Below are 22,367 nucleotides of genomic sequence, written 5' to 3' on the forward strand. Positions count from 1 at the left end.
ATGGAGATACAGTCATGACACCTTTGTCTCACACAGCAGGAAGTAACTTCAGTATGACTCCAACATTCATGAGATTATTGAAGGCCACTTTCTCGGTATCTAAAGGCTTAAACACCCAACTTGTACCTTTGAGACCCTTTATTAAAAATGCAAAGTTGGCTAGAGAATGACTGAGACCTGTTTGGCCAAATATGGGTGTATGGAGATGCAGTCATGTCACCTTTTTTTCACACAACAGGAAGTAATTTAAGTGTGACTCCAGCATTCATGAGATTATTGAAGACCACTTTATCAGTACCTAAAGGCTAAAACAACCAACTTTAACCTCTGAGACCCTTTATTTACTAAAAATACAAAGTTGGCTACAGAATGACTGAGACCAATTTGGCCAAATATGGGTGTATGGAGATACAGTCATGACACCTTTGTCTCACACAGCAGGAAGTAACTTCAGTATGACTCCAACATTCATGAGATTATTGAAGGCCACTTTCTCGGTATCTAAAGGCTTAAACACTCAACTTGTACCTTTGAGACCCTTTATTAAAAATGCAAAGTTGGCTAGAGAATGACTGAGACCTGTTTGGCCAAATATGGGTGTATGGAGATGCAGTCATGTCACCTTTTTTTCACACAACAGGAAGTAATTTAAGTGTGACTCCAGCATTCATGAGATTATTGAAGACCACTTTATCAGTACCTAAAGGCTAAAACAACCAACTTTTACCTCTGAGACCCTTTATTTACTAAAAATACAAAGTTGGCTACAGAATGACTGAGACCTATTTGGCCAAATATGGGTGTATGGAGATACAGTCATGACCTCTTTGTCTCACACAACAGGGAGTAACTTCACTATGACTCCAGCATTCATGAGATTATCGAAGACCACTTTCTCAGTATCTAAAGGCTAATACACCCAACTTGTACATTTGAGACCCTTATTAAAAATACAAAGTTGGCTACAGAATGACTGAGACCTATTTGGCCAAATATGGGTGTATGGAGATACAGTCATGACACCTTTGTCTCACACAGCAGGAAGTAACTTCAGTATGACTCCAACATTCATGAGATTATTGAAGACCACTTTCTCGGTATCTAAAGGCTTAAACACCCAACTTGTACCTCTGAGACCCTTTATTTATTAAAAATACAAAGTTGGCTACAGAATGACTGAGACCTGTTTGGCCAAATATGGGTGTATGGAGATGCAGTCATGTCACCTTTTTTTCACACAACAGGAAGTAATTTAAGTGTGACTCCAGCATTCATGAGATTATCGAAGACCACTTTCTCAGTATCTAAAGGCTAATACACCCAACTTGTACATTTGAGACCCTTATTAAAAATACAAAGTTGGCTACAGAATGACTGAGACCTATTTGGCCAAATATGGGTGTATGGAGATACAGTCATGACACCTTTGTCTCACACAGCAGGAAGTAACTTCAGTATGACTCCAACATTCATGAGATCATTGAAGACCACTTTCTCGGTATCTAAAGGCTTAAACACCCAACTTCTACCTTTGAGACCCTTTATTAAAAATGCAAAGTTGGCTAGAGAATGACTGAGATCTGTTTGGCCAAATATGGGTGTATGGAGATGCAGTCATGTCACCTTTTTTTCACACAACAGGAAGTAATTTAAGTATGACTCCAGCATTCATGAGAGTATTGAAGACCACTTTCTCAGTACCTAAAGGCTAAAACACCCAACTTTTACCTCTGAGACCCTTTATTTATTAAAAATACAAAGTTGGCTACAGAATGACTGAGACCTATTTGGCCAAATATGGGTGTATGGAGATACAGTCATGACCTCTTTGTCTCACACAACAGGGAGTAACTTCACTATGACTCCAGCATTCATGAGATTATCGAAGACCACTTTCTCAGTATCTAAAGGCTAAAACACCCAATTTGTACCTTTGAGACCCTTTAGTTATTAAAAATGCAAAGTTGGCTAGAGAATGACTGAGACCTGTTTGGCCAAATATGGGTGTATGGTGATACAGTCATGACTTCAGCATTCATCAGATTTTTGAAGACCACTTTCTCAGTATCTAAAGGCTAAAACCCCACTTTTACCTTTGAAACCTTTTCAAAAAGTTAAAACAAACATGAATTCTTCCTTTTATATATTTAAGAACGTTTATTCTGTTCTCAACGACGTAGCACTTGGATGTCCTTTCCTCCTCTTTAATCAGTTAGGGCCAGGTCCACACATTTCACATAACTTTGAGTAAAGATGTTGAGACAAACTCTGAACAAACATGAAATTATCAAAAACATATTTATGAACTTCACTGTGTCCTAATGGATGTGGCTCCTGGACATCCTGTTCTCCTTTGTGACCTAATCTGAACTGTTTTGAGGGAAATGTTCACATATAAACCAGTCTAATATTTATGTTAACAGGACTTTAAGGGATTCTTCATCCTTGGACCTTTCTTCCTCTGAAGAACATGGCTCCTGAAATGATGCAAAAAGATGTGGTTTTCCAACATATCTGTAATGTAGTAAACAGCACTAAAACCTTCTTCATACTGCTCACCTTTGTTTCACAATGCTGTCATGACCTCCTCGTGGGATGCATTTTTCTCACTTTCTGTGTGCAAGGAACATGGCTCCTTAAGATGGGGGACAGGCAGATATTGGTTCATGTATGACTTGATTTCATGCACACAAAATTAAACCAGTTTACTTCCACTCACCTGTCCTTCAACATCAATCTCATCTTCTGTGTGCAAGGAACATGGCTCCTTAAGATGGAGAACAGACAGATATTGGTTCATGTATGACTTGATTTCATGCACACAAAATTAAACCAGTTTACTTCCACTCACCGGTCCTTCAGTATCAACCTGATCTCTGTTTCCCATGGATCCATTGTCCTCTGATTGTGAGGAGCACAAATCCTACAGAGGAGATTTTGTGATTTAGAGGTCATGGACAGAAATCCTCTAAAAAATAACTATACTGTCTGCACACATCACTAAACCAAGCTCAATACTCCTCGCCTTGGCTTCAATACAGGCTGTCAGATCCTCCTCAATAGATGCATTCTTCTCATTGTCCTCTGCAGAGGAGGACAGCACCTGGAGACAAATCATGGGATTTTTTTTAATTCAAGGGACAGATAGATAGATGTTGGGGTTTTACTCACATTGAAATGCTGAGATGGTCCTGTTATTCAACAGAATTACATTCAAAGGTTTCCAGCTGCCACACTATGAAATGTATACTAACTACTGGTTTTGCTCCTTAATGACTAGATGACTCCAGAGGTTACAGTGATATACAGCATCCTAAACAGCATGCAGTTAATCATAAAACAGAGACATGAATATGTCAGCTACTCACAGGGTCGGTAGTCTCCATTCCCTCATACAGGCTTTCTTCTTCCTCACACCTGAGCTGCAATGATGAGCTCAATATGAAAGAATATTTCCAGCTGCCACACTATGAAATGTATACTAACTACTGGTTTTGCTCCTTAATGACTAGATGACTCCAGCGTTTACAGTGATATACAGCATCCTAAACAGCATGCAGTTAATCATAAAACAGAGACATGAATATGTCAGCTACTCACAGGGTCGGTAGTCTCCATTCCCTCATACAGGCTTTCTTCTTCCTCACACCTGAGCTGCAATGATGAGCTCAATATGAAAGAATATTTCCAGCTGCCACACTATGAAATGTATACTAACTACTGGTTTTGCTCCTTAATGACTAGATGACTCCAGAGGTTACAGTGATATACAGCATCCTAAACAGCATGCAGTTAATCATAAAACAGAGACATGAATATGTCAGCTACTCACAGGGTCGGTAGTCTCCATTACCTCATACAGGTTTTCTCCTTCCTCACACCTGAGCTGTAATGATGAGCGCAGTATGAAAGAATATTCTGTTGGCACAAAAGACCAAAACACTCTTACATATCCAGATTTCTTTAGCTGAACCTTCCTTACCTGTTCTATTCTTATGGGCCTATGGATGTATGAGTTTCTCTGAGCCCATGGATTCCTCCTTAACCTTCCATGCCTTTTTCTGTGGCGGTAGTAAATGACTGGGGTGAGCGTTACAGTGATGAGCACAATCACAGCAACAACAGCTCCTGCTGTAGTTCCTGCTGTAGGTCCATGTCCGTCAATCACTGTTGATGTAGATGGGATATTGAGTACAGGCTCACAGTCTTCAATGCCCACTCCTGCTGTAATTCCAGCTGTAGTTCCTGCTATAGGTCCATGTCCGTCAATCACTGTTGATGGAGATGTGATATTGAGTATAGGTTCACAGTCTTCAATACCCACTCCTGCTGTAATTCCAGCTGTAGTTCCTGCTATAGGTCCATGTCCCTCAGTCACTATTGATGGAGATGTGATTTTGAGTATAAGCTCACAGTTTTCCATACCCACACGGTTCTGGACGGTACAGCGGTAGGCTCCAGAGTGCCTCTCTGTGATCTGATCCAAGTATAAGTCCCCTCTTCGAGCATCAACAAAAGCGTCCGGACGCAGCATCCGGTTTCCGCTTCGCTTTTTCCATCTGTACTTAAGTGGTGGAGTGCCTTGTGAGGATTTGCATCTGAGCCTTATATTTGTACCTAACACAGCTTCACCATCCATGTAACATACCGGCTTGTCTGGCCTCTCCATTACAAACAGAAACATGTATTTAATCTGTTCTCTAGCTGACTTTCTCACCTTACATTGGTACGTTCCAGAATCTGTAAGCTTAAGGTCAGTGATGCTTAGAGAAGCATCACCGTCTTGGGGCTCAGGAGATGTAAAGTAGATCCTGTTCTTTAAAGGGGCATATAACTTATTTTGAATGGTACTTTGAGTATACCGGAGTATATGTTTTTCATCTCCCTGCCTGATTGGTAGCACAATGCTCCACTCTATGTCCAAATTTTCCAAATCCTCAGAATCAAGGGTGAACTGACAGTTAAGAGACACATTTCTATCTCTAGCTCCATAATAGAGATCATTGTCAGATGTTATTTTTAGAGAATAAGCTTGTTCTGGGGTAAGAGCGCATAATATCATCATGGCAACAGTCCATAGCACGGTGAAACATCCTGGGAGGCAGCAATGTTGATGCACAAGCATAATGACATACTTGGATTGGTGGGCTGCAGATTCAGTTTGCACTGCCTGGGTTTCACTGTAAAACATAAGTGTTACGGTTAGGGCAGGACTGTATATGGGAACATACATGTTAAACATGGTGCAGGAAAACTGATCTGTTGCAACATATTAGACCTCCTCACACTAGTTTGGCTGAGAGACAGAGTCAGAGAGTGAAAGATATCCTCTTAGCCCCCAGACCCCATACATACACAATATAATTTTCATGTCATATGGTGTTTACAAGAATGTGAGATTGTTTAAAATACCCTTTCTCCTGTGATGTAAAGGAAATAAAGCCTACAAATATCAGAACTTTCAACACATTTTTTTGAAAAAAATCCACAAAATTTTAAGCTACAACAATCACCAAAAGTCCACAAAATCCCAGGGGGAGTGGTAATAAATACACAAAGTATCTAAAATATTCCAAAGCATATTCTGTAAATGATGTAATTAATTTTTTATTGATTATGTCAAATGAGATCTATTTGACCCATGTTCAATATGGAGAGACGGCTTTACAGTAAGTTGGGTTCCTAATTGCCACAGCTCTATAATATTACAGTAGTGTGCTCCTTAAAAGCCGATTACATTGTCTCAGACTTTTTACACGTTTTAATCTTTTACTGCAAAAGTGGGTCCTCAGTTATTACTATACAGGCAAAATGGACAGATTCACTCGCAGAACTTTTACCTCGACCTCCGCCAATTGTAGCTCGGAGATTTCAAACTAAAATAAAACTTTATCTACAAAAGAGACCAAAGTGGGCCACAAATCCACATCTGAACAGCATTTTAGCTAGAAAAAGACTAAAAGTGTGGTGTAACAGCAATTACAGCAATGTAACAGAAAGAGGAAACAGAAAGTGGGCTACAAACCAGAAATTGATTCTTACCTGGAGAAGAGCTGAAATCTTTCAAAACCTGTGCAGATTTAGCAACATCAACATCACTAACACACTGGAGCAGCCAATCAGTGCAGTCATTGACTTTTCAGCCAATCAGAGCAGTCCCATGTCCTCTGTGCGTGAAGGGCAAGAAGAGAGCAAAGGTTCAGGAGGAATCATGGACGGAGGTGTTGCAGCAACCAGCAATCACGTAAAAACCAAAAATACTGACATGTTGGATATCTGTGCTGTCTGGGCAATGAATGACTGCTTGTTGTTTTTGTTGCACTTTATTAGTATTCATTAGCATGTTTTACTTAAATAACCTTAGCTAAAACATGCTTAAAATAGCTTAAATAACATTTTACAACCTGTTACTTGCATTTAAATATACCCAGGCTCCCTCCAAACAGGCTGGGTTTTAAATTGTTGTTTTTATTAGCTGATTTTTCCCTGATAGATCACAGCATGAAGGTATTAGAACAGCAGGAATTACTTTTGCAGATTTTACTGGGCTGAATTTTTTTAAAATGTAACTTAAAATGTCACTTTATTTTGATTTTTTGTCACAGGAAGAGAAAATATACAATTTGTAAAAAAACAAAACAAATCAGTGTATCATCTTAGTTGTGCTATAGGTTACAAAATTCAGGGTTCAGTTGAGATGATGTGTCATGTCCGATTAAGGAAACACAATGGAACAGGACCCAAATGCAAGAATAAAAAACTTAAATACGTTTATTAAACAGAAGATCAAAATGACCAAATCATGACATTATGGATCGATTCATTGTTTGCATAAGATAAACAAGAATAAAAGGAAACTAAATTTACGAATTTACCCAGGAATGTGGGAAATATTATTTTATAAAGTAAAGAAAGCATAAACTTACACCCAAATAATTAAAGTAACTAGAAAATTTCCTCTGAGGAAATTTTGAAAGGGCCACGGGGGCTACTGCCGGAGTGTGTACATTATGATGAGATTTGTATTTGAAATTCGAAATTCCTATTCTGTGAAGAAAAGTAATAGCACACTGATCCCGATGAAGACGCACGTTTTAATATATAATTTGTTTAGTTTAGATAGTTTAGTTTAGATAGTTTATTTCAAACATGTAAAAAACAAAATTATCATCATCAGAGAAAGTAAAAAAATAAAAAATAAAAATTGAAAATAACAAAGTATAACAAAGTAACTATAAATTCTGTTTACATATCCGAAAAGGAGTGGGAGGAAGTATAAACTTATTTTATTCCACCCCCTTTTAATAAATAATACCACTGAAATACTTTGACTTCTATCAATATAATAATAATAACAATAATAATAACTTCCATTTGTCAATTTCCTTTGTTCTATATCTGACAAAACATAAATCTATTACAAAAATATTTATCCTAATGAAATATAAAACATTATAATATATTATTCTTTATATTATTATAATATATAGCATACACACACATACTGAAGATGACACAGAGTGCAATATACATATATAAACATACATACACATACATACACACACACATATATATATACAATACAGACCAAAAGTTTGGACACACCTTCTCATTCAATGAGTTTCCTTTCTTTTCATGACTGTTGACATTGTAGATTCACACTGAAGGCATCAAAACTATGAATTAACACATGTGGAAATATGTACTTAACAAAAAAGTGTAAAACAACTGAAAATACGCCTTATATTCTAGTTTCTTCAAAGTAGCCACCTTTTGCTCTGATTACTGCTTTGCACACACTCTGCATTCTCTTGATGAGCTTCAAGAGGTAGTCACCTGAAATGGTTTTCACTTCACAGGTGTGCCCTGTCAGGTTTAATAAGTGGGATTTCTTGCCTTATAAATGGGGTTGGGACCATCAGTTGTGTTGAGCAGAAGTCAGGTGGATACACAGCTGATAGTCCAACTGAATAGACTGTTAGAATTTGTATTATGGCAAGAAAAAAGCAGCTAAGTAAAGAAAAACGAGTGGCCATCATTACTTTAAGAAATGAAGGTCAGTCAGTCTGAAAAATTGGGAAAACTTTGAAAGTGTCCCCAAGTGCAGTTGCAAAAACCATCAAGCGCTACAAAGAAACTGGCTCACATGAGGACCGCCCCAGGAAAGGAAGACCAAGAGTCACCTCTGCTGCGGAGGATAAGTTAATCCGAGTCACCAGCCTCAGAAATCGCAGGTTAACAACAGCTCAGATTAGCGACCAGGTCAATGCCACACAGAGTTCTAGCAGCAGACACATCTCTAGAACAACTGTTAAGAGGAGACTGTGTGAATCAGGCCTTCATGGTAGAATAGCTGCTAGGAAACCACTGCTAAGGACAGGCAACAAGCAGAAGAGATTTGTTTGGGCTAAAGAACACAAGGAATGGACATTAGACCAGTGGAAATCTGTGCTTTGGTCTGATGAGTCCAAATTTGAGATCTTTGGTTCCAACCACCGTGTCTTTGTGCGACGCAGAAAAGGTGAACGGATGGACTCTACATGCCTGGTTCCCACCGTGAAGCATGGAGGAGGAGGTGTGATGGTGTGGGGGTGCTTTGCTGGTGACACTGTTGGGGATTTATTCAAAATTGAAGGCATACTGAACCAGCCACAGCATCTTGCAGCGGCATGCTATTCCATCCGGTTTGCGTTTAGTTGGACCATCATTTATTTTTCAACAGGACAATGACCCCAAACACACCTCCAGGCTGTGTAAGGGCTATTTGACCAAGAAGGAGAGTGATGGGGTGCTGCGCCAGATGACCTGGCCTCCACAGTCGCCGGACCTGAACCCAATCGAGATGGTTTGGGGTGAGCTGGACCGCAGAGTGAAGGCAAAAGGGCCAACAAGTGCTAAGCATCTCTGGGAACTCCTTCAAGACTGTTGGAAGACCATTTCAGGTAACTACCTCTTGAAGCTCATCAAGAGAATGCCAAGAGTGTGCGAAGCAGTAATCAAAGCAAAAGGTGGCTACTTTGAAGAACCTATATATAGACAACCTATATAAGACATATTTTCAGTTGTTTCACACTTTTTTGTTAAGTATATAATTCCACATGTGTTAATTCATAGTTTTGATGCCTTCAGTGTGAATCTACAATTTTCATAGTCATGAAAATAAAGAAAACTCTTTGAATGAGGTGTGTCCAAACTTTTGGTCTGTACTGTGTATATATATATACATACATACATACATACATACATACATATGACATACACATACTGAAGATAACACAAAGATAAATAAACAAACAATACACACCCTGTTTCTTCAGGTAGCGTGCTTGTTTGGCGATGTCTGCGTTGTGTTTGGTCAGGTGCTCATTGATGAATATGTTTGTCCCTTTTAGTTTCCTGCCCTGTTTCAGCAGTGCAATCTTGAGTTTTCTGTTTACAAACTTCATGATGACAGCTGGTTTTTCTTTCACGCTTCTTCTGGGCAGAGTGTGGCAAGCCTCGATGTTCCCACAGTCCAGCTCTATGCCTCTGGTCTGCAGAAATGCGGCCACCTGTTGTTCCGTGGAGTTAACATCCAGGTCCAGGTCCCCAGGCTCTTCCCACGTTGGTGGCCACTGCACGAGCGTATGACCGGGGTTTTATATCGAGCCCAGTGATGATGATGTCGTTCATCCTGGTGTATTGCTCCAGGTCGGCAACTCTGTTCTCAAGGAAGGCGATTTTCCTATCCTTCTCCTCATTCTGGATGTGAAGGGCTTTCACCTCCTCCAGCAGCGTCAAGACTCCCTCCTGCTCCAGCCTGACAGTGGAAATTTCTTCAGATAGGAAGTCGAGTGACTTTTTTATGTCGTCGACCTCTGGTACCTTCTTTGGCCCCATTTATTGTCCGGTTGCGCTAGTTATTATTTTTATTTTTTTTAGCGCTGTTAACGTTAGCCAAGTCAGCTGTTAGCTCACTCAGCTGTTAGCTCAGCGGCTAGTTACTAGTCGGCAACTAGCTCAGTCCGTTTCCAAAATCGGCGTTTTGAAAAATTTCAAGGGTCTTACACCGGGGTCGACATTAGACCGATACCCAAAGCACACATCAGATCTCTTCCCATAAGATTTATGGGGCAGTGTTTGGATAACAGAAAAGAATGTCTAAAGCATTCCTCGAGGTGCCCATTGTCATAGGTGATGCATGTCTGTCTCACCATTTTGGCGACCTCTTCTCGGACAGCCAGAGCATGCACCGCGCACACACGCACACCGCCATGATGAGAGCACATGACCTACATTGCACAGCACACATATCCCTCTGAGCTGACAAAAAGTTTGAAAGCAAATGGTACAGGGAGGGAGAGAAAAATGACAAGCTAAAACTTATGTGGATGTATTGGAATGAGAAAAAATGTGCGGTTTCAGTAACTCTGTTAGATTCCCACTCTCAACAGTTGTTTTCAGTACCGAACTCTGATCCTCACATCTCATTGGTCAAAACAAAGGGAACGAGGTGGCAGGACTTGGGACCATAGACCAGAGCATGCAATGACGCAACAGGTTGGACACGAACGTCAGAACCTAATGTTGAGTATCACGAGCGTTTGAAAACATACAGAAAAAGATTTTCAGCAGTCGTAACTGCAGTACGATCTGTTGAACTCATACCTGATACAAAATGGGATTTGTCAAAGTTTATCGGGTCAAAAAGGGGAAATTTTCACGATTCTTTTGATGCTTGTCATGAAAAGTTTTTTGTTAATGAGGTTTCTGAAGTGCCAGAGCTAAGCGAAGTGCCAGCACATCTCTGGGCACAGCACAAATACGATGTGAGCCTCATTAAAAATGCTGAACCTGTAATAATAACTCCAAAATCTTCCTACAGGCCGTGTCAAAATCAATATCCCCTGAAGAAAGAAGCTGTGGAGGGCATCAAACCAGTGTTTGAGGCACTCTGCACAGCTGGTGTTATCATCCCGTGCGAAAACTCGCCTGTGCGCACTCCAATCTTTCCGGTCAAAAAGATCAGACCAGCTGGCCAGCCCGATGAATGGAGGTTCGTACAGGACCTACAAGCAGTAAATGCAGCCATTCACGCATGCGCTCCGACCGTTCCAAACCCACACACAATTCTCTCACAAGTTCCGCCGGACAGTAAGTGGTTTTCAGTTGTTGATTTGGCAAATGCTTTTTTCAGCATTCCTGTGCATCCCGACAGCCAATTCTGGTTTGCTTTCACGTTTGAACAAAAAACTTACACTTTCACGCGTTTATGCCAGGGGCTGTCTGAATCACCTACAATATTCAATGCTGCGCTGCGAGACAGTTTACAACCGTTAGTTCTACCTCACGGCAGCGCTTTGTTGACTTACGTGGATGATCTATTGCTGTGTTCTCCCACAAGGGAGGCCTGCACAGCAGACACCGTGGCCCTTCTCTGCCATCTGGCAGATAACAGTCAGAAGGCCAGCCTGTCAAAACTGCAATTTGCCTGTGAGGAAGTTGTTTTTCTAGGACACGTGATCACAAGGAAGGGGAAGACACTCTCCCCCTCCAGAATAGCTGCAATTCAGTCTATTCCGAGGCCTCTCACCAAGAAACAGGTAATGAGCTTCTTGGGCATGACGTCATACCTTAACTATGCAGAGATAGAGGCACCCCTGGCGGCAATCGCTCATGGGAAAGGCCTCGCTGCAAATGATAAGGTTGAATGGACGACTGAGGCTGATAAAGCCTTCACTGACTTGAAACTAGCCTTGCAGGCTCCCCCGACTTTGGGCCTGCCTGACTGTTTACGACCTTTCACCCAGACTGTTGACGAAAAGGGTGGATACATCGACATGTTTTCCAAATGGGTTGAGGCTTTTCCTACATCCAAACAGCATGCAGCAGCAGTTGCTAAAGCGCTAATCACTGAAATTATTCCACGATGGGGAATTCCAGCAAAAATTTCAAGTGATAATGGCACTCCTTTCATTAGCGCAGCCCTGAAAAGTGTCGACTACTAAGGTTTTGACCTAAAACAGCACTGCGCCTATCACCCGGCAAGCGGGGGGGCCGTAGAAAGAGAGAATGGCACCTTGAAAAACAAACTTGCTAAATGTTGTGATGAGACAGGTCTGCCTTGGACCAAGCATTGCCAGTTGTTCTAATGCAAATGAGAGCTAGAGTTAGAACTAAAAACAACCTCAGCCCATTTGAAATACTGTTTGGTATACCTCTCCACACCGGGATTGGGCCCGGCACAAGACAGCTCCCGGGGATAGGGGTAATGCGAAGATGAAATGCTGTGTTATTGTGCAAACCTGTCCTCTGTTCTCTCTGATATCCACAAACAGGTCAAAAGCGCCCTTCCCATCTCCACAGACCATAAGCTGCACGACTTGGAGCCGGGGGACTGGGTCGTCATCCGAGACTTAAGGAGAAAGAACTGGAAAGCCTGGAGATGGAACGGACCGTTCCAGGTGCTCCTGACTGCAGTAAAGATCGCGGAGAGAGCCACATTGGTCCACGCCAGCCACTGCAAACGGTTCCCGGCCAGCGGACGACGCCTCGCAGAGCGCACCCCCCCAGTAGGATGCGACCGCCCGACCGACCAGACGACACCGACGACGACGAAGTGACACAGCTGGAAGAGAGGTATGTGCTACCTGCTCCTGCTGGCTGCTGTCGCCGCCCTGCCATTGCTGCTGACGCTGCCCAACACTCCAGGGGACAGCCGGAGCCACAACGACAGATGTAAAAGACGCATACGACTCAACACCAACTACCCCCCTCCTGTCACCAAACCGGAGGACAACGCCTGGTACCGAGTCGTCACAACTGCGGTGAGACGTATAATCAACAACAGCTGCTACGTCTGCACACAGCTCCCACATGGGGTGGGCACCGCCATCCCAGCAAAACCGTGGCCCCTGAATGTCTCTGAAACCTTGGGGGCCATGATGGCATTCACAAGAATCCTGGGGGCCACCAGCCGAGTCATCGAGACCTCCCAGGACTGGTTCAGCGCAATCAACATCAGCATCATCGACTACAAGGGATCTGTGGCACGCTTCCATAACATGACACACGCACTGCGGGGGTGTATGACCCCGTCATGACCACCAACCCGACATGGAAGAGAGGTGAAGTGTGTTTTGTCAGAAAATTTCACTCATTACATGATCACTATTTGGGCGAGTCTGCATGTGAGCAACACGTCACAGCCACATGCGGCACGGTCTGGGAACATGCCCGGGCCTCAGAGTGCAAAGACAGATTTCCGTACATAGGACGACTCAACCTGACGGGCACCACAAGCCTGAACCGCACCGGTGATGACAATCCTGTCATCGCCATGCCCTCCAGCGACGGTTTCGGCTCACTGCGCCAGCACGTTCTGCGGCCAACGTGTCTATCAAGCCCTCAGACCAGGTTGGTGTGGTTCATGTTATCTTGCAAAGCTGCTGCCCTCTGTTGCTATTGTGCCAAACCTCACCTACTATCACACCCACTACTCACACTACTATCACCCAATCAAAGCCCGACGCTCCACCACGCGAGTGATGCAGCAGATAGATGAGAGCGTCGTCAACTCCCAGATTGGGCTGGTAAGCAAACTGTAGAGGGTCTCGCAGCTCCTTCACCTGCTGCACAGCAGAGCTCACCACAGGGAGGAGAGGGGGAGGGGTGTAAACAGTGTCGGTGAGTGGGGGGCAGGAAGGCTGTGAGCTAAACCTGTTAGAGAAGCCATTCAGCTCGTTGGCTCTCTCCAGACCGCCTGATGGTTGGTTGCCCTTCACTTTACATCCAGTGATCTGTTTCATCCCAGTCCACACATCCCTCACATTGCTCTGCTGGAGTTTGGCCTCCAGCTTCCTCCTGTAGCTGTCTTTACACCCCTCAGCATCTCCCTGAGTTCATGCTGCACTCTCCTCAGCTCCTCTCTGTCACCTGTCCATGAAAAAGGAAAGAAATAGCAGGCAGATTAACAGCTGAACAGACTTTACAGGTAACCCTGCTGAGAGACATTGCCACGGGTTTCCTGAAGGCCACGAGGACGTCAGTCCGCCTGTCACTTCAGGCCTGTGTTAGTGACGCTTTATAACACCTGGCTGACCAGATAATGGACATGGAGCAGAAACATCCAGACTCCATGCACATTGTTCTTGTGGATTTCAACAGAGCAAACCTCAGCCATGACCTGCCTAAATATAGACAGCATGTTAAGTGTCCCACCAGGGACACAAACACTCTAGACCACTGCTATTCAACATTAAAGAACGCCTATCGCTCTGTCCCCCATGCAGCCTTGGGGCGCTCTGATCACTGCAGGGTTCATCTTCTACCAACTTACAGACAGAAGTTAAAATCTGCTACGCCTATAGTAAAGACTGTCAGGAGATGGACCACCGATGCAAAGCTGGAACTACAGGCCTGCTTTGACTGCACAGATTGGAATGTTTTTGAGGCTGCAGCTTCCGACCTGGATGAACTCACTGACACTGTGACATCATACACTATCTTTTGTGAGGACACGTGTGTGCAGACTAAAGCCTTCTGCACATACAAAAACAATAAACCCTGGTTAACTGGTTCAAAACTCAAGCAGCTTCGCCAGGTCAAGGAGGAGGCCTACAGAAGCGGGGACAGAGTCCTGTACAACCAGGCCAGAAACACACTGACAAAGGAGGTCAGAGGAGCAAAGAGGCATTACAAACAGCTTTTCAGCCAACAACCCTGCATCAGTGTGGAGAGGTCTGCAGGGTGTCACCAACTACAGGAGACCCTGCCCCCCCACACTGCAGAGAGTCTTCAACTGGCCGATGAGCTGAATGAGTTCTACTGCAGGTTTGAGAAATCATTCACACCCATCACCGCGCCGCCCCTGAGTGGCAGCAGTTGCAGCAGCTCCTGCTCAATTTGAGTTTTTTTCACTTTTCTTTAGCAGTTTTTAGCGACTAATCTTAATTTCTTTTTGTGTGTTCATTTTCTCTTACAACGGTGCACCTATGCTCTGGTCTTTTTTTTTGTTTTTTACCGGAGGGCCCCATGCCCAGCCACGGCCCTATTGTTTACAGTCGGGATCAGCTGTTAGCCCTCCGTAACACAGCGGTGCTGCCCCAGGATAGACCCGACGTTCCCCATGAGTTGAAGAAGAGGAGACGGGGGACCCGTGCCGTAATTCAATGCCATAGGAAGAGTCGTTTCTGACCAGTCCTTCCGTCTGTCATTATGGGGAATGTGAGATCTCTTCCCAACAAGATGGACGAGTTAACAGCGCTGACCCGGCACCTGAGGGAATAACGTGATTGCAGCATCATGGTGTTTATGGAGACATGGCTGAACTCACTAACACGGGACACGACTGTTTCTCTGGAGGGATTTAATTTGCGGCGTGCGGACAGGACACGGGAGAGCGGTAAGAAGAAAGGAGGGGGGCTGGCTGTGATTGTCAACGATAGATGGTGTAACCCCAGGCACATCACTATCAAAGAGCAGCTGTGCTGTAAGGACATTGAGCTGTTAGCTGTAAATATGAGACTGTACTATCTGCCCAGGGAATTTTCACATGTTCTGGTGGTAGCTGTGTACATTCCCCCCTCTGCTAATGGTGACGCAGCCTGTGATGTCCTGCACTCAGCTGTGAGCAGGCTGCAGACACAGCACCCACAGGCCCTCCTCCTCATCTCTGGGGACTTCAACCATGCCTCTCCTTCCTCCACTCTGCCCAAATTTACCCAGTATGTCACCTGCCACACCAGAGACAATAAAACACTGGACTTATCTTATGCCAACACCAAGGAGGCATATTCATCATCACCTCTCCCTCCCCTGGGGAGATCAGACCACAGCCTGGTTCATCTCCTGCCTATGTATAAACCCTTAGTGCACAGACAACCAGCTGTGACCCGCACAGTCAGATGATGGTCTGAGGAGACTGAAGAGGCTCTGAGGGACTGTTTCGAGATGACTGTGTGGGAGGAACTCTGTGATCCTCGTGGGGAGGACATCGACAGCCTCACACACTGCATCACTGACTACAAAAACTTCTGCATGGAGAACACTGTACCCACCAAGACTGTACGGTGCTTCTCCAACAACAAACCCTGGATTAACCCCGACATAAAGGCTCTACTTAATGAGAGGAAGAAGGTCTTTAAGTCGGGCAACAAAGAGGAGCTGAAGACTGTACAGAGGGAGCTGAGGAGGAAGATCGGAGAGGGGAAGAACCACTTCAGGAAGAAGATGGAGGACCAGCTGCAGCAGAGCAACATCAGCAGAGTCTGGAGAGGCCTCAAAACAATCTCCGGCCACAAAGAACCAGACTCCTAGGCTGTGGGGGACCAGAAGTGGGTAAATGACCTGAATCTATACTCAATAGGTTTGATCAGCCATCCACCCATCCCCCAGCCCAGCCATTCCTGCTGCAGCTCCCCTCGTCGACACCTCCAGGACTTCACCCCTCCACCCTCGTCCATCTCCGCCCCCTGGTGGAACCATTGATGGACCCGCTACAGTTTGCCTACCATCTTGGCTTCGGGGTGGTTGACGCCGTCATCTTCCTCCAACATAGAGCTCTTTCTCACCTGGAGAAGCCTGGAAGCACTGTGAGGATCATGTTCTTTGATTTCTCCACTGCTTTCAACACCATCCAGCCTGTGCTTCTGTGGGACAAGCTGGAGCTCACAGGAGTTGATCATCACCTCACATCCTGGATTACAGACTACCTCACCAACCGTCCACAGTATGTGAGGTCAAAGGACTGTGTCTCAGACATGGTGGTCTGCAGCACAGGGGCTCCACAGGGAACAGCTTTGGCTCCTTTCCTGTTTACCCTGTACACTGCAGACTTCAGACTCAGTTCAGCCACCTACCATCTCCAGAAGTTTTCTGATGACTCTGCCATCGTCGGCCTCATCTCAGAGGACAATGACAGGGAGTACAGAGAAGTGAGCAAGGACTTTATGGACTGGTGCCAGCGGAACCACCTCCAAATCAACACGGCAAAAACCAAGGAGCTGGTGGTGGATTTCCGCAGGCGCAGCCCCTCCCTCCCGACCCCGATGAACATCCAGGGAATGGACATTGAGAGAGTAGACTCTTATAAGTACCTGTGTGTTCACCCAAACAATGAACTGGACTGGACTGTAAACACTGATGCTCTCTACAAAAAAAGGCCAGAGCAGACTCTATATGCTTAGAAGACTGAGGTCCTTTGGGGTGCAGGGAGCTCTCCTCAAGACCTTCTTCGATACTGTGGTGGCATCAGCCATCTTTTTCGGAGTGGTTTGCTGGAGCAGCAGCATTTCCATCGCTGACAGGAAGAGACTGGACAAGCTGATAAAGAGGGCCAGCTCTGTCCTGAGCTGCCCCCTTGACTCAGTGCAGGTGGTGGGAGAGAGTAGGATGATAGCAAAGCTATCATCAATGATGGAGAACGACTCCCACCCCATGCAGGACACTGTTACCGCACTGAGCAGCTCCATCAGCGACAGACTCCTTCATCCCAAGTGTGTGAAGGAGAGGTACCGCAGGTCCTTCCTTCCTGCTGCTGTCAGACTGTTCAACCAGCACTGCTCTCAGTAGACCACTCATACACTCTGACTCAATAATAAACTGTTACGTCCAATATATACCCAATTTAACATGCAGATTTTTAAATTATCCATTGTGTACTATTGCCATTGTCTTGCTGTTGTTTTTTTTGTCACTGTATGTCGCTCTATGTAACTGTTGGTTTTTTTTCCTGTTCATATTGTATATACTGTAATATTTATTTATTACTATTCTATCCTCTTGCTGCTGCAATAAGTGGAATTTCCCCACTGTGGGACGAATAAAGGATATTCTATTCTATTCTATTCTATTCTATTCTATTCACCCACTCTGACCCTGACACCAGACAACCATCACCACCCCCTTCTCCACCCTCACCCCTCCCCACTCACCGCCCACCATCAATGAGGATCTGTGAAGGGGATGTGTACCAGCTCTTCAGGAGACAGAAGACCAGGAAGGCCCCAGGTCCAGACGGCATCTCACCCTCCTGTCTATAAGTCTGCGCTGACCAGCTGTCCCCCATCTTCACACGGGTCACTGGAGATGTGTGAAGTCCCCTCCTGCGTCAGACACTCAACAATAATCCCGGTCCCAAAGAAACCTTCCATCTCAGGACTGAATGACTACAGACCCATCGCCCTGATGTCTGTAGTCATGAAAACATTTGAGAGACTGGTGTTGACTCTCCTGAAGGACATCACAGGACCCCTGTTGGACCCCCCGCAGTTTGCCGACTGCAAACAGGTCAGTGGAGCATGCAGTCAACATGGGACTGCACTACATCCTCCAACACCTCGACTCCCCAGGGACCTATGCAAGGATCCTGTTGGTGGACTTCAGCTCAGCGTTCAACATCATCATTCCAAAAGTCCTCCACACCAAACTGACCCAGCTCACAGTTCCAGCCTCCACCTCTGAGTGGATCACAAACTGCCTGACAGACAGGAGGCAGCAGGTGAGGCTGGGGAAAATCACATCTAGCACCTGGACAATAAACACTGGAAGATGTGTGCATCTCTCTCTCTACACCAATGTTGTCAACAGATCACTTGAGTGCAGAATCACTGACAAAATTTTCAGCCTTCTAGCTTGAGAGGAAAAAAGTTTATACACATTATCTAGGCCCACCAAGGACCATGTCCTGTGATTTTCAGCTTTCTATGTACCAGGACCAACGAGCTGGGGGGCTTGTGAATCAGCCAGTGTAGTTTTAGGTTAAAGGGACAGAGTTGCAGAGGTTCGTTTTTTTTAATGTATATACTGAGAGGATGGTCTCCAATGACCTTTGACCTTAACTGAGGCCTCCCCAGACCAGTTGTTCTTTTGACCTCATTTGGTCACCAAAGCAGATGGAGGCCTGAACCTTGAACTAGGAGATCCCTGAGATGTGTAAAATCATGTTATCCAGGAAACATGTTATGTTGCTACTACCATACTGAAAGTAGCTTCAGTAATAACTTTGGGCCTCCAACGTCTAGAACCTGGTTTGGACATGCAATATAAGTGCTTCCTGACAAGTTCAGCTCATTTGGAGCTATATTGGCCCAGTTATGTGACTAAAACTGGAGAAAAATTCAAATGGAGTGACCCCTCATGGGCAGATGAAAGGACTGAGAGGGTTCAAACCACCACAGGACTGGCCCACGTGGAGTGCAAAATCACTGACAAAACTTTCAGCCTTCTAGCCTGAGAGGAAAAAGGTTTTTTCTTGTTGGACCAAGAAAGATCCAGACCCTTGGACCTACACACCGTTAGACCATCTGTAGGTGTTGGTGCTGTATTGGCCTGTTAAGTGAATCCTTGGGGCTACATCCACCAAAGTGTATACCCATTATCTAGGCCCCCCAAAGACCATGTCCTGTGAATTGCAGCTGCAGATTTTTTTTTTATGTATACAATGAAAGGATGATCTACAATGACCTTTGACACTGACTGAGGCCTTCCCAGACCAGTTGCTCTTTTGACATGATTTGGTCACCAAAGCAGGTGGAGGCCTGAAACTTGAACGAGGACAAATAACGTAGAAATAAATTAGGGTCTGGTTTAGAAATGTTTAGTCAGTGATTCTGCACTATTGGTCAGATCCAACATTACAGTATAGACCCAACATTTCTATATTAGACCCTATTTCTTTGCTGATCTGTTCTGTACACGAGCCACTCATTGCATGTCTGTCCATCCTGGGAGAAGGATCCCTCCTCTGTGGCCCTTCCTGAGGTTTCTTCCACCTTTTTTCCCCTGCTAAAAGGGTTTTTTGGGGACAAGTTTTTCCTCACTTTAACTGAGGGTCTAAGGACAGAGGGTGTCGTCTCTGTGCAGATTGTTAAGCCCTCCAAGGCAAACTGTGATTTGTGAATGTGGGCTATACAAATAATATTTGATTTGATTTGATTTGATTTGGTATTTCCTACAGGTTTTTTCCACAAAAGGGTCTAATATGGAGATGTTGGGTTTATACCGCAGATGTTGGTTGTTGGAACCAACATCCCCACATTTTATTGCAGTCATGACACCTCTGTTTCACACAACAGGAAGTAATTTAAGCATGACTCCAGCATTTGTGAGATTTCTGAAGACAACTTTCTCAGTATCTAAAGGCTAAAACACCCAATTTTTACCTCTGAGACCCTTTATTTATTAAAAATACAAACTTGGCTAGAGAATGACTGAAACCTATATGTCCAAATATGGGTGTATGGAGATACAGTCATGACACCTCTATTTCACACAACAGGAAGTGACTTAAAGATGACTCCAGCATTCATGAGATTGTTGGAGCAGTGTACACAGCAGCGTAATCGTCTTGAATCCCGACTAGCTGAATTGGAGAAAAATCACACATCTAGCTCGAGTCCTGATTTTCTCAAGGAACTGTTATCTGCACGTGCTGCATTGAATACTTTTATGATTCAGGACTCTGAGCAGTCCCTTAAATTTGCCAGGCAGAAACTATATGAGTTTGGGGACAAACCTGGAAAATATCTTGCCAGTCTTGTAAAAAAGAGGGCAGATTCTCAAAATATAGTCTCTATTACTGACCCTAATTGTGTTAGATTGTTTGATACTAGAACGAGATGTCAGGACCTTGTTATTTGATATTGCTGTTGAGCCGCTGCCCCAGTCAGTAAGGCAAAAAGGTTTAATTTCTGGTATTTTTGTTGGTGAAAGGGAACACAAAATCACCTTATACTCTGATGACATTTTGATACATCTATCGCAACCTCAAATTTCTGTTCCCTACTTGCTTAAGGTCATTTCGTCATTCACCGTCTTGTTGGAATGTAAAATTAACATTGCAAAATCTGAAGCTATGCCCCTGGGATCGTTTACTTGAGTTCCAGATATGACTGAGCCCTTTCCGGTTTCATTTACTTAGGAGTGCATGTAACACCTACTTTTGGTCAGATGTTTAAGTCCAACTCCCCCCCCCCCCTTGGATGCTAAGGGCTGACTTAGACCGCTGGGCCCCTCTCCCTCTTTCCTGGCTAGGTAGGGTGGCTCTTACAAAAATGAACGTCCTGCCCAGACTGCTATATCCACTGCAGATGATCCTTATATTATTGTCAAACAAGGTTATTAAGGTGCTTGAAGGCTGGCTAACCTCCTTCATTTGGAGCAAGAGGAGGCCCCGTCTCAAGATGACAAAACTTCAAATGGCAGGTTGTGATGGAGGGCTACATGTACCAAATCTGAGATTTTACCAACTGGCTTCACACCTGCGGGTGATTACAAGCTGGCACAACTATGATCCAGCCTCCATTTGGCATGATATTGAGTCCTCTCAGTCAAAGTGTCCCTTGGTAAATCTATTGTTTATGAATAACCCTGAATCTGTCAAAAAACTCTGCTCTAACCCTATTACTCTCAGTACCATCAGAGCCTGGAGATCCATTCGCTCTATAGGAAGCCGGGCTCAGTTGACATCTCCTCTCACTCCCATTCTTGACAACCCGGACTTCCTGCCAGGCTGTAAGGACCAGGGCTTTAAAGTATGGAGCACCCAGAGGCTGAAGGAAATAGGTGATCTATTTAATGGCCAAATTTTACTATCCTTTCAGCAGTTGTAACAACAATTTGGTTTATTTAATCAAGGTGACTTTTACAGATATTTACATTAAATTAGAGATTTCATAATTAAAAACACCACTTAAATGACTAATAACACCACTTCATGTGTTGAGAAGGCCTTGTCTCTACAGATTAGTAAGAAATGCATTACTGTTTTTTACAGAGCCCTAAACTCTAATTCTCCTCATACCTCACAAGCCACCAAGCAAGCTTGGGAGAAAGATCTTGGCATTGCCATAGATGATGCTGACTGGCAGGAAGTCTGGTCTCAGGCCATGAAAATCTCTGTGTGTAATCGCACCAAATCCATACAGTTCAGAATTGTACATTGCAAACATATAACACCTGTTGTCAAGAATGAAATGGACGCAAGTAATTCCCCGTTTTGCTGGAAATGCAATTGTGAGACTGGTGATTACTTTCACTGCCTCTGGTCATGTGTGAAGTTACAAATGTACTGGTCTAGTATTGTGAATGAACTAACTGCAATCTTTGGTGTCCCAATACGGATGGACCCTATGTGCCTGATACTTGGTCTCCTGGATGATCAGATCACTGACAGTAAACACAGGAGACTTTTCAATATACTAACTTTTGCTGCTAGAAAGAACATTCTGCTCATCTGGATCAAGAATGTTGCTCCAACAAAAAAATCATGGCACAACATCGTTATGGACTGCATTCCTAGTGACTACATCACATGTATGTTTCACTGCAAAAAAGATGCTTTCCATAGGGTCTGAAACCCTTACTTGCAACATATTGGACCCAGCCTT

This window comes from Pagrus pagrus (genome assembly GCF_965226575.1).
Source record: "Pagrus pagrus genome assembly, contig: HAP1_SCAFFOLD_34, whole genome shotgun sequence".
Classification (NCBI taxonomy): domain Eukaryota; kingdom Metazoa; phylum Chordata; class Actinopteri; order Spariformes; family Sparidae; genus Pagrus; species Pagrus pagrus.